Source organism: Daucus carota, chromosome 3 (assembly GCF_001625215.2).
Source record: "Daucus carota subsp. sativus chromosome 3, DH1 v3.0, whole genome shotgun sequence".
NCBI lineage: Eukaryota > Viridiplantae > Streptophyta > Magnoliopsida > Apiales > Apiaceae > Daucus > Daucus carota.
Window position 1 is genome coordinate 56,327,444 of NC_030383.2, and position 10,356 is coordinate 56,337,799.

The window sequence follows — 10,356 nt, forward strand, 5'->3', positions numbered from 1 at the left end:
AGTCAAATCCGAGTTTGACTTATCAATTTTTTATTGTTTTATTTAAAAATTACTTCAAAAGAGACTAAACATAAATTTATATATGTTTTGGTCTTTTTTTTTGCAAAGTATTAACATTAATTAGAAAGTATATGTGTTTTATCATTAAAATTTGTGAATGATTATTATGTCAAAAACTATCAAACAAGTAACTTTTATTTGAACTTCATTATTTCAAGTGTGTGTCATTAAAATATTAATATTATTAGATAGTTTTATTATTATTCAATATATAACTATATATGAGAGAAAAAATTAATTAAAAGAATACCCGATTAGTTATCCGCTAACTCATTCCGAGTACTCATTTTTCCGGAACCAAACCGAGTTGGTCCGAGTTCCGATTTTTACAACCTTAGTAAAAATATTTTAGAATATAATATGATCCTGTTAAAACTCACTTGCCATATAATATGATCATGTTAAAACTCACTTGCCAGATTATGGGATAATTAGTTACTTAACATGATAGCAGAGTTTAATCACACGCAGACTCGGGTTCGACTTTCTGCCACGGGAGAATTGGGTACTTAATAGAAAAACTAATGAATTGTTTTTTTTTTTCAACTATCACTCCTTCCTAAGCACTATTATATAATTTTACTTTGAAATCATCTAATCTGGATAATAATTAATTTCTTTTATTAAATTATAGTCCAAAAATAAAATATCTAATATGATGCAGAATATAGAGCAAGTAGGGGAAGTGATGTTTTTCCGTTGAAAGGAACAAGTAGAAATTAAAAACGGGAGGCATGTCTTGACTCTTGATTCTTCATAGTATTTCCATAACAGCTATGCAATGCAGGGTACGTAATAATAAAAGCTTCCCACGTGAAGCCCAATAATAAACGTACATGCTTAAATTACGCATAGCAGCGCTGTGTACATCTTATTGCGTGGTGGTGCTGGTGGAGTAGGAAGGCAGGTTGCAGGGACGAAGGCGCAAGATGAATTATTTGTGCAGTTGTCGGTGTTTAGTGTAGGACTTTACTTTTATATAAACCAGTGATTTGATTTTTTTTTAAATTAATTTTATACATTCTCTGTCTTATTTTATATTTATATGCCTTTTCTTTATTAGCATATATTAGAAAATGAATATTTTACATATCCAATCAGTGAAAAAAGAATTAGTAGAGGTCATATAAGTATTGTTTCTGAACATGTGTTCGTATAATCGTATGGATATTTATAAATAGAGTTGAGGTTATGTTTTTTTGGAATATCTGCGGGAAGAATGGTGCAAAGAAACTAAATGCAGGTTGTTTTTTATGATAGCTTGTAACATCTTCTAATTTTTAATTTTTATTTATATTTAAAATATATTTTGGTATAAAACAAACACATTCTAGCTCATATATAAAGGCGGTATAGCTTACACGAACAGTCAAATTCGTTGTGAAGTTCAACCCATTTTTCTCTCAATCTTCAGTTTCCTCTTTGACAAAGGTAGCGTTAGCTTTTTTTCTCGATTTGCTTATTAAGACTCGTTAGAGCATCTTCAAAAATATAAACGTGCTAGCTATATCATCCACTTGGCATCTATATATTATCGCATATTTAAAGAATATGTAAAATTTGACACACATCAAAGCAAAAAAAATATAAAATTTTATTTGTTGAATCAATGTAACTTTTATGTATAATATTACTTAATCACAATTGTACATAAACTCCTTGGAGCACATGGCTTCATGTTAACAAAATTTTATATTATAACGATATCTGATGATTATAACTAACAATTTTACAAATCTCTCTTCAAGATGCATATACAATTAATACAAGTAGAATTAATAATATTTCTATCTGAATAATGAGATTTTTCAATTGAGGTCAGTCATCCCAACTGCCCTCTACAACTCCATATACGCCGACTTTTGCACGAATTAGGGAAATAAAACGGGTTTTTCGAGTTTCATGCATGAGGTGAGACCTGAGAGACAGAGAGAGCTGAATATAATTTAGGAGGAAATGGGTGTTGTTTTTTTTTTTAAGAAGAGGAAATGGGTGTTTTATGTTCTATGGCAACATGAAAATACAAGCTATGTATACAAAATATTTATAGTCCATGTATTATTATTATTCTCACGTATATATTTATATCGTGTTTTTTTCCTTTGAAATCACAAGTGATGCAAGTCTATTCAAAAAAATCTAAAGAATTCAAAACTAAGATAGACTATCAATATGAGTTCATTTTTTCAATGTTTCTGTCCTGACATTAATTAAAAGGATTATGTATATTCAATTGAATATTAAATTTATTAATACCTAATTTAATTACATTTATTTCATATAATAAATTTAATAAAAGATAAAGTTTGATCATTTTTAATAATTTACAATTTTTTTATTTAATATTAATAGAAATGATTTTCGAGGATCAAGGCACCAAGGGAGTTTTTTGTCGTAAATTTTCCATTATAAAAATTGGTATTGTACTGACCATAAATTAACAAAATGAACGCGTGGTTTACACGGGCTGTATCTCTACTTTGAAGATAAGTATCAAAAGATACAGAGAAGGCCGCCCTATACCCCTTTCTATGCCGTGAATTTCGTTCCCTGCTTCTCTTTGCAGGGTTTCACTTTTTTTTTTTTTTTTTTTTTTGACAAATATGACTTATAGCCTTACAAATGAGTATCTGTTCTACGAAACTCTCGGGGTGAGCCAGGGTCGAACCCAAGACCTGGGACGACAGAGGATAAGCTCTTTACCACTGAGCTATCCAACCGTGCTTCTCTTTGCAGGGTTTCACTTAGATAGCTGCAATCACAATTGGCAGATCAGTACCGGATCTAGCCTTAGCAACATACATCTACGAATTTTTCCGAATAATTTATGTAATTCGAAGTCTCTTTAATCGTCAACGTGCAGAATTTATTTATTTTTGAATTAGTAAGTGCCAAGATGGATCAGTGCCTCAGTACGAATGCTTGTAGGCGGTAGTCAGGACGGTCTAGACATAAAATCTTAGGAGCGCACTAAACAAATTTTCAGAAAACACTTGTATCTTCCAAATTTTGGGGGGCACTTCCATAATTTTGTAAAATTTAGAATGGTGAAAAAATGTAAAAAAAAATTTTAGGAGGGCACGTGTCTCCCGTACCTTTTCCTAGATCCGTCCTGGATGTAGTTAGAAGATTAATCCATGATTAGTACTCCATATGTTTTGACATAAAAGTCATTTGATTTTTGAACACATATTTCTAAGTATTTTGATTGTATAGTTAAAATTTGTTTTTTCAAATATTTTGATAAGAATATATAATTAATATTACAATGCAGATATATTTTTTTTGAACAATTCATCAGATATTTTTTAAATAGATGACTTAAAACTTAAAATTGTGTGCTAAAAGATCAAGTAACCTATATTCCAAAACATGTTATGTAAGTATATTTGAAACATGTACTAATCAAGTTGACTTCCTCACAGAGAGAAAATCAAGTTGACTTGAAATTTACTCTTGTATGGTGAATGAATCTGTACAGGAATATAGTATAATAATTAATTACTCCCTCCGTCCCACAATACATGTCACTTTGACTTTTTTCACGTAATTTGAGATGCAAATAAAACATATGTCCATATATTATTTTTCAAATTTTCTTTTTCTGAATAAAAATATAGATGTTATACTTTTATTCAGAAAAAGAAAATTTGAAAAATAATGTATAGAAGTATGTTTTATTTGGACATCAAATTACGTGCAAAAAATCAAAGTGACATGTATTTTGGGACGGAGGGAGTACTACATAAATAATTAGAAATCCTAGGCAATTAAGATGACAAGACATAAAGTAATTGGTCGTATATATTAATTAGTGTTTGTTTTAAGAAACAACAGAAAAGGGAGATAGCTGGATTATATTTATATACAGGAGAGGCGAAAGAATTAAAGATACATATCAACTAAAAAGAAGATTAAGATGAATATAGAGCATGGGCAAAGCACAAGCTAGCCCACACAAACAACCACCAGAGCTTTCTAATAAACTTTTATGCATTCGCCAAGATGTAGAGAGCGAGTGGAACATGATTGATTGCACATTCGCACCCTACATTATAATGATGTGATCAATTTGCCTGCCCTACTTTACTTAACATTTTGTGTGCTGTGACAACCTTTTTTGTTATGTGGGTTTGTGGATATGCATCTTCATTTCCATCTCCTTGCACACCTTGAGCAAATTAAAGATATTGTAAAATCACCTGGACGTTGACTTTGTTGCCTCTATAACTCTATTATCAACATCATCATCTCGTCTCTTTCGAGGTTTTACATGGAGAGAGAGACACACACGAACGAATATGTGTATACTAGCTGGATAACAAACAGCAAAAGATTGTTATGATTTAGTGATTTACTGTAGTGCCAGTGGATATGTGTTCCACTTCCTGTGCTACACAGGAGAAGTTTTAGATTTGCATGTCCAATTTCTGATTGTGCTGGAGAAGTATATGTTCCAATTTCTGCTGCATGTTGCTAGCAGTACAAGAAAAGACCCGACTTGGAACAAAACTTAAAGTTACATGTTTTTTTATAAAGGTTAATTATCAAACTCATCACTCAAGTCGACAAATAATATCAATTTCATCACTGATCTCCACGAAGTATCACTTGAATCACTAAACTGATTTGGTGGTATCAAAAACATCACTGCCGTTAATTTAACTAACGATAGACGGAGTGACAGCTAGGTAATACATTTGGCAAAAAAGGCTGACGAAGCGACAGCTAGCAAAAAATGGCTGACGGAGCAACAACTAGTAGAATAGATGACAAACAACCACTTGATTTTTCTCGGATGTTTGTACCCAACAAAGACATGTACAAATATTTGTATTTTTTTTTCAAAACTAACATATTTATCTTAACTATGTATTTGAAAAAATATAAGAGGAATGCAACAAAATATTTCAATACTTGAAAGAAAGATTAAAATTTCAGAAAAAACATAGTTAATTATTTATTATATGGAGATTAATTTTTTTTCTTCTAATTTATGGAGATTAAATTCGGCTTATTAATTTTAATATAGTGCATAATATTTTTTTTATTTAGTGTGTTTTCTAAGGACATATATTAGATAAAAATAATTTTGTAACGTTGAGATTTTTTATGTTTCTACAATTGAAACTGGTAGTTAATATTTGTTTTGGATTAAAAAAAGAAATCATAAACATTTAAAAGGCAAAAATTGTTTTTTATTAGGAAAATATTTCAATACTTGACTGCATTCTTTTCATTTATTTCCAAATACATAGTTAAGATAAATATATTAGTTTCGGAAAAAACACAAAAAAAGTTCCATGTATTTGTTTAGTGTAAGCATCCAAAAAAAATTACAACTAACTAACTAGCCATTTGTAATCTATTCTGCTAGTTGTCGCTCTCTCAATCATTTTTTGCCAAATATAATACCTAGCTGTCACTCCATCTATGATTCCGTTAGTTAAATTAACGGCAGCGATATTTTTGATACCTCTAAATTAGTTTAGTGAGTCAAGTGAGACCCCGTGGAGAAGAGTGATGAAGTTGATATCTTTTGTCGACTTTAGTGATGAGTTTGATAATTAACCCTTTTTTATAATAAAAACACACATATATGTCTTGTGATCGTTATTCTAAAAATCCCTGATTTAACGGATTAATTCTTGATTAATTCACTGCAATGTCGCCGGCCGATTCGATTTCTGAAATCTGATTAATCTTTATAAGTTTTTCTTAATGAGAAAATATATATCAATTTATTAAAAATTAAAATACTATATCATTTTAAATATGAACAATTATAGAATTTATGATATAGTAAAGATATATTTCTTAATAAATAATCAATACAATAATAATTAATTACTAAATAATATTTTAATATTAAAATACAACCGATTTTCACTCCGATTAGTCCTTGATATTAATTCTCGATTTTCAATTAATCCTAAATTGGCAGATCAACCGATTAGGACTGCTTGTGACTGACTCAAATCCTCGATTAAAAAACATAAAAAAGTAGTCAATTTTTGATCAAACCTAAAATAATATATTTTCTTATAATAAACATTTTTATGACGACTGGAATTTTCAATTTTCCACAAAAAGAGGTAGGAACAACATATCATAGAATCAAAGATGTTTGGTCAATGACTTAATTAAAGGTTGAATGGCGTTTTAGTCACTCAACTGATTGAAAATTTGTAATTGGGATCCAACTCAAAAAACTTTCAGCCACATCATTATACTCTTAGGAATTTTCATTCAAGTCACAGGTCGTTACATTCCGTTAAAAGTTAGGACGAAAATCTGACTAAGCTCGATAGGTTGGCTTGAATAAATCCACCATGGTATGTACAGTCAGCCAAAACAACGTTTTGGTCACCTAACTGACTATAAACTTGCAATCTAATTATCAAACTCAAGAAATTTTCATTCAGGTCACTGACCATTACATCCGTCAAAAAATTGGGGGAAAAAAAACGAACGAAGAGCTTTCCTGAAGCACCTATTTCTCTATTATTCAGAAACTTATAAACAAATGCAAGAAATATACGCACATAACACTAATGGTTTTAAAAATAAACAACTTTCATCCTCTTTAATCTCTTGTCATTTTATATACTCTCTTTATGCTACTTTGAAAAAGCTCATCAATTTTTTTGATGAACTTTGCTACAATTGCTTAAATATATATAAAATAATAATAAATCAATAAGGATGAAATTTTTATGAGTTAATCATTGATGATAATGTGCATATATGTTGTAAAGAGGTGTTATAGTGGAGCCCTGATGTTATCGTAGGAGAGATTTTTGGTTGGCTTCTATTTATTTTTTAACGAATGTAATCGCCAGCGACCCGAATAAAAATTTCTTGAGTTTGATGACTAGATTGTAAGTTTATAGACAGTTGAGTGACCAAAATGTTGTACATGTCACGGTAAATTTCTCAAGCCAAGTCACCAAAACTCAGGCAGCTTTCCGTCAAATTTTTAACGAAATGTAACGGTCGGTGGCCTAAATGAATAAGAGTACGATGATGTGACTGAAAGTTTTTTCAGGTGGATGATCCAATTACAAGTTTCTGGTCAGTTGAGTGATCAAAACGTCATTTAATCCCAAATTAAATAATTTTAATTTTAGATAAGCTTGAAATTTCTCTTGTCGAATTTAAATAATAAAACTTTTTCACATATATATTTTCATGCATTGCACAGTTAGTAAATGACCACCAGAACTTATGTATTAAAAAAACATTATTGTTAAAAGTGAGATTTCTTGAAAATAATTTAAAACAACTATGTTTTACAACTATAATAATATAAAGAGCTTATTGCAGTTTGTAACTCCAGACTTTTGCTCATAAGCAAATCTTTGACCCCGCACTTTGAAACGTAATAGTTTGTAACCCTAAGTTTCAATTAGCTTTTAGTTTGTAACTCTGGCCACACATCTATTAAAAACAGGCGTTAACTTTAATTTTCTGAGAGGTAACAGTGGGTATATTAGTTTCTAACAGCTACTTTACCCTTTGTGACCCCTCAAAGTTTATGTATTATATTCTGAAATTAATTCTGAACACACACAACGATGTAAAAAAAAATTAAAATAAATTTTGAAATATGTATTTATTTTAAAATAAGTTACATCGTTTATGTAAAAAAAATTCAGATTCTAAATCTTAAATTTTATTTTAATTTTTTTACATCATTGTGTGTGTTTAGAAATAATTTTAAAGTATAATACATAAACTTTGAGGGGTCACAGGGGATAAAATAACTGTTAGAAACTAATATATACGCTGTTAGCTCTCAAACAGTTAAAGTTAACGGCTGTTTTTAACGGATTTGTCGGCTAGGGTTACAAACTGGAAGCTAATTGAAATTTCGGGTTACAAATTACCACGTTTCAAAGTGTGGGGTCTGATTTGCTAATAAACCAAAGTCTGAGGTTCCAAAGTGCAATAAACTCTGATAAAATCGTACATGATTAACTAAACACTTCTTTTTACTTGGTTCTGAGAATTTTTAGACTTATAACTTACTTTCGAAAAATTCTAAATTCCCAAAAACAATGTTAAATACCCTAATCTAAACTCAAAGACAAGCATACACAAAGCAGGACCGGTAAAAGATCAACTAAACCTTCCTCTCTCACTATAGCTGTATGCTCTTCTGTAACCATTTTTTTTAAAGAAGGCTGTCATATTAAAATCCTCTGAATTGTATTTGTTTGATTGCTCTGTCCCTCTGTATAGGGCTGAGCAAAACCGAACCGAAACCGTAAAACCGAACCGAATTGTAAAATTTCGGTTCGGTTCGGTTTCAATTTTTTCAAAATTTCGGTTAATTCGGTTTTTCGGGTTGAACCGAAAATAATTTCGGTTCGGTTCGGTTTTTGAGATAACATTTCGGTTTAAACCGAAAAAACCGAACTTTTTATTATATAAAAAATTAATATATTTTATAGACAGTTGTAACATTACTGGGTAACCTAAATACCTAATATCTTAATTATTCAAGCATCTCACTGAGTCCACTCGAGCCCCGATTTCAATCTTCGAGCATCAGCTGCGATCCCAGATTCCTCTTGGACTTGTATTCCTCTTAGATCTGAGATACCATTTTCTATGTACAGGTAATGTGTGTGTTTTTGTTCGATTGCTTATTTGGGAATAGTTGGTGATTAAGTCCTGGGTTGCAAATGTTTAACTGGGAGGTTTCTTATGTTAAGTCAAGTTTGTGGTGATGGATGCGATACCAGGAAGGGACCAAGATCAAGAAGATTATATAATCACTGGCTTCTCACTGTTGATTTTTTGAAAATTTCGGTTTTTTAAGCTAAAACCGAAACCGAACCGAAATAATTCGGTTAATTCGGTTCGGTTTTGAATAATAATTCGGTCCGGTTCGGTTTCGAAAAAAACAATAATTCGGTTTTCGGTTTTTTCGGTTCGGTTCGGTTTTGAACCGAACCGACCGAATGCTCAGCCCTACCTCTGTAAATAAAAGAGGAAACCTAGATATGAATCCCCAACAGTATCTTCTTGAACTTAATAATCAATTAATTATGTTTTATTTTTGTAATGGTAGAGATTAAATATTACTGTTAGGACAAGTAACGTGTTTAACGGTGGGGTGGAATCATTAAGGGAGATGTACTGTATGTGTCTTCTCAGTGTCTTGTGGATTAGTATATATTTTTGTCTGGAATAATCTCATGATTAGCATCTCCCTTAATGATGAGAGCCATTCCTTTAACTTCTCACAAGGCCAACCGAACAACTAAACAAGCTTATTCCACTACAACAAATTCGGTTCTATATTCATGCCTATCGAGTCTCCATATGTATATAAACTGTGAGTCGCATAGTAGTAGATAATACGTGTATAATCGAACCATAATCGTATTTGACTACCATAGATACTATCCTTAAACTCTGTTATGCTAAGCTCGGGTATATAATTAGAATTTATTATTTATCATTTAATTTTAAACATCATTTTTTTGTGATTTTCCTTTTTTCTTAAATCAGTAAAGATATTTTTTTTTTAATATTTCACCAATTGGCCTATCCAATTGTGCTCATCAATATTTATTATTAGTTATTGTGTGGCAAATGTTTATTTTGGGAGTGATACAAATATAGACAATATTGTCATTAAAAGCAAAATAGCTAGGGAATAAGCTTCTAAACAAATTATAAGTAAACCATGATAAAAGACCATAAGTTATGGCCGGAATCGGGAATGTGATGACCATGTGCATACCTAACACATGAATCATTCAATAGGCATGCATATTCACTTTTTAAAATAAAGGCCGGGAATCATTCCTTTTGCATTCCATGCTCTAATTGAATGGAAACCACATTCATCTTTCCTTTATGTATACACATCTTTCTTTCTCAATTTCACTTTCATAATCACATGAAGAAGAGGGAATCGAAACAAAAGATCTTGCTATCCTCAATCATGATCGCATATATTACATGCATGATAAAACGGCACCATTCTTTTTAGTTATCAAATGATTAAACCTTTGACAGATCGACTTCATGATTTATCGAATTAAAAAGAAGTATTCCTTACTGAAATTTTGATATTTGAGTTAGTGAATTTAGTTACCTTTCGAATTCAATTCCATAGGAGACAGTATCCCTATCCTCGAAAGGGAATCGAAGTGATGTAAGTGGAGATGCCAATTTGTTGTTCGATCAATGGTTTGTTGCATATACATATCAATGTGTGAGCATGCCGAGAGAAAAATTACTAGTAATGTCTTGTCCATCTTACTCGGAGTGCATAAT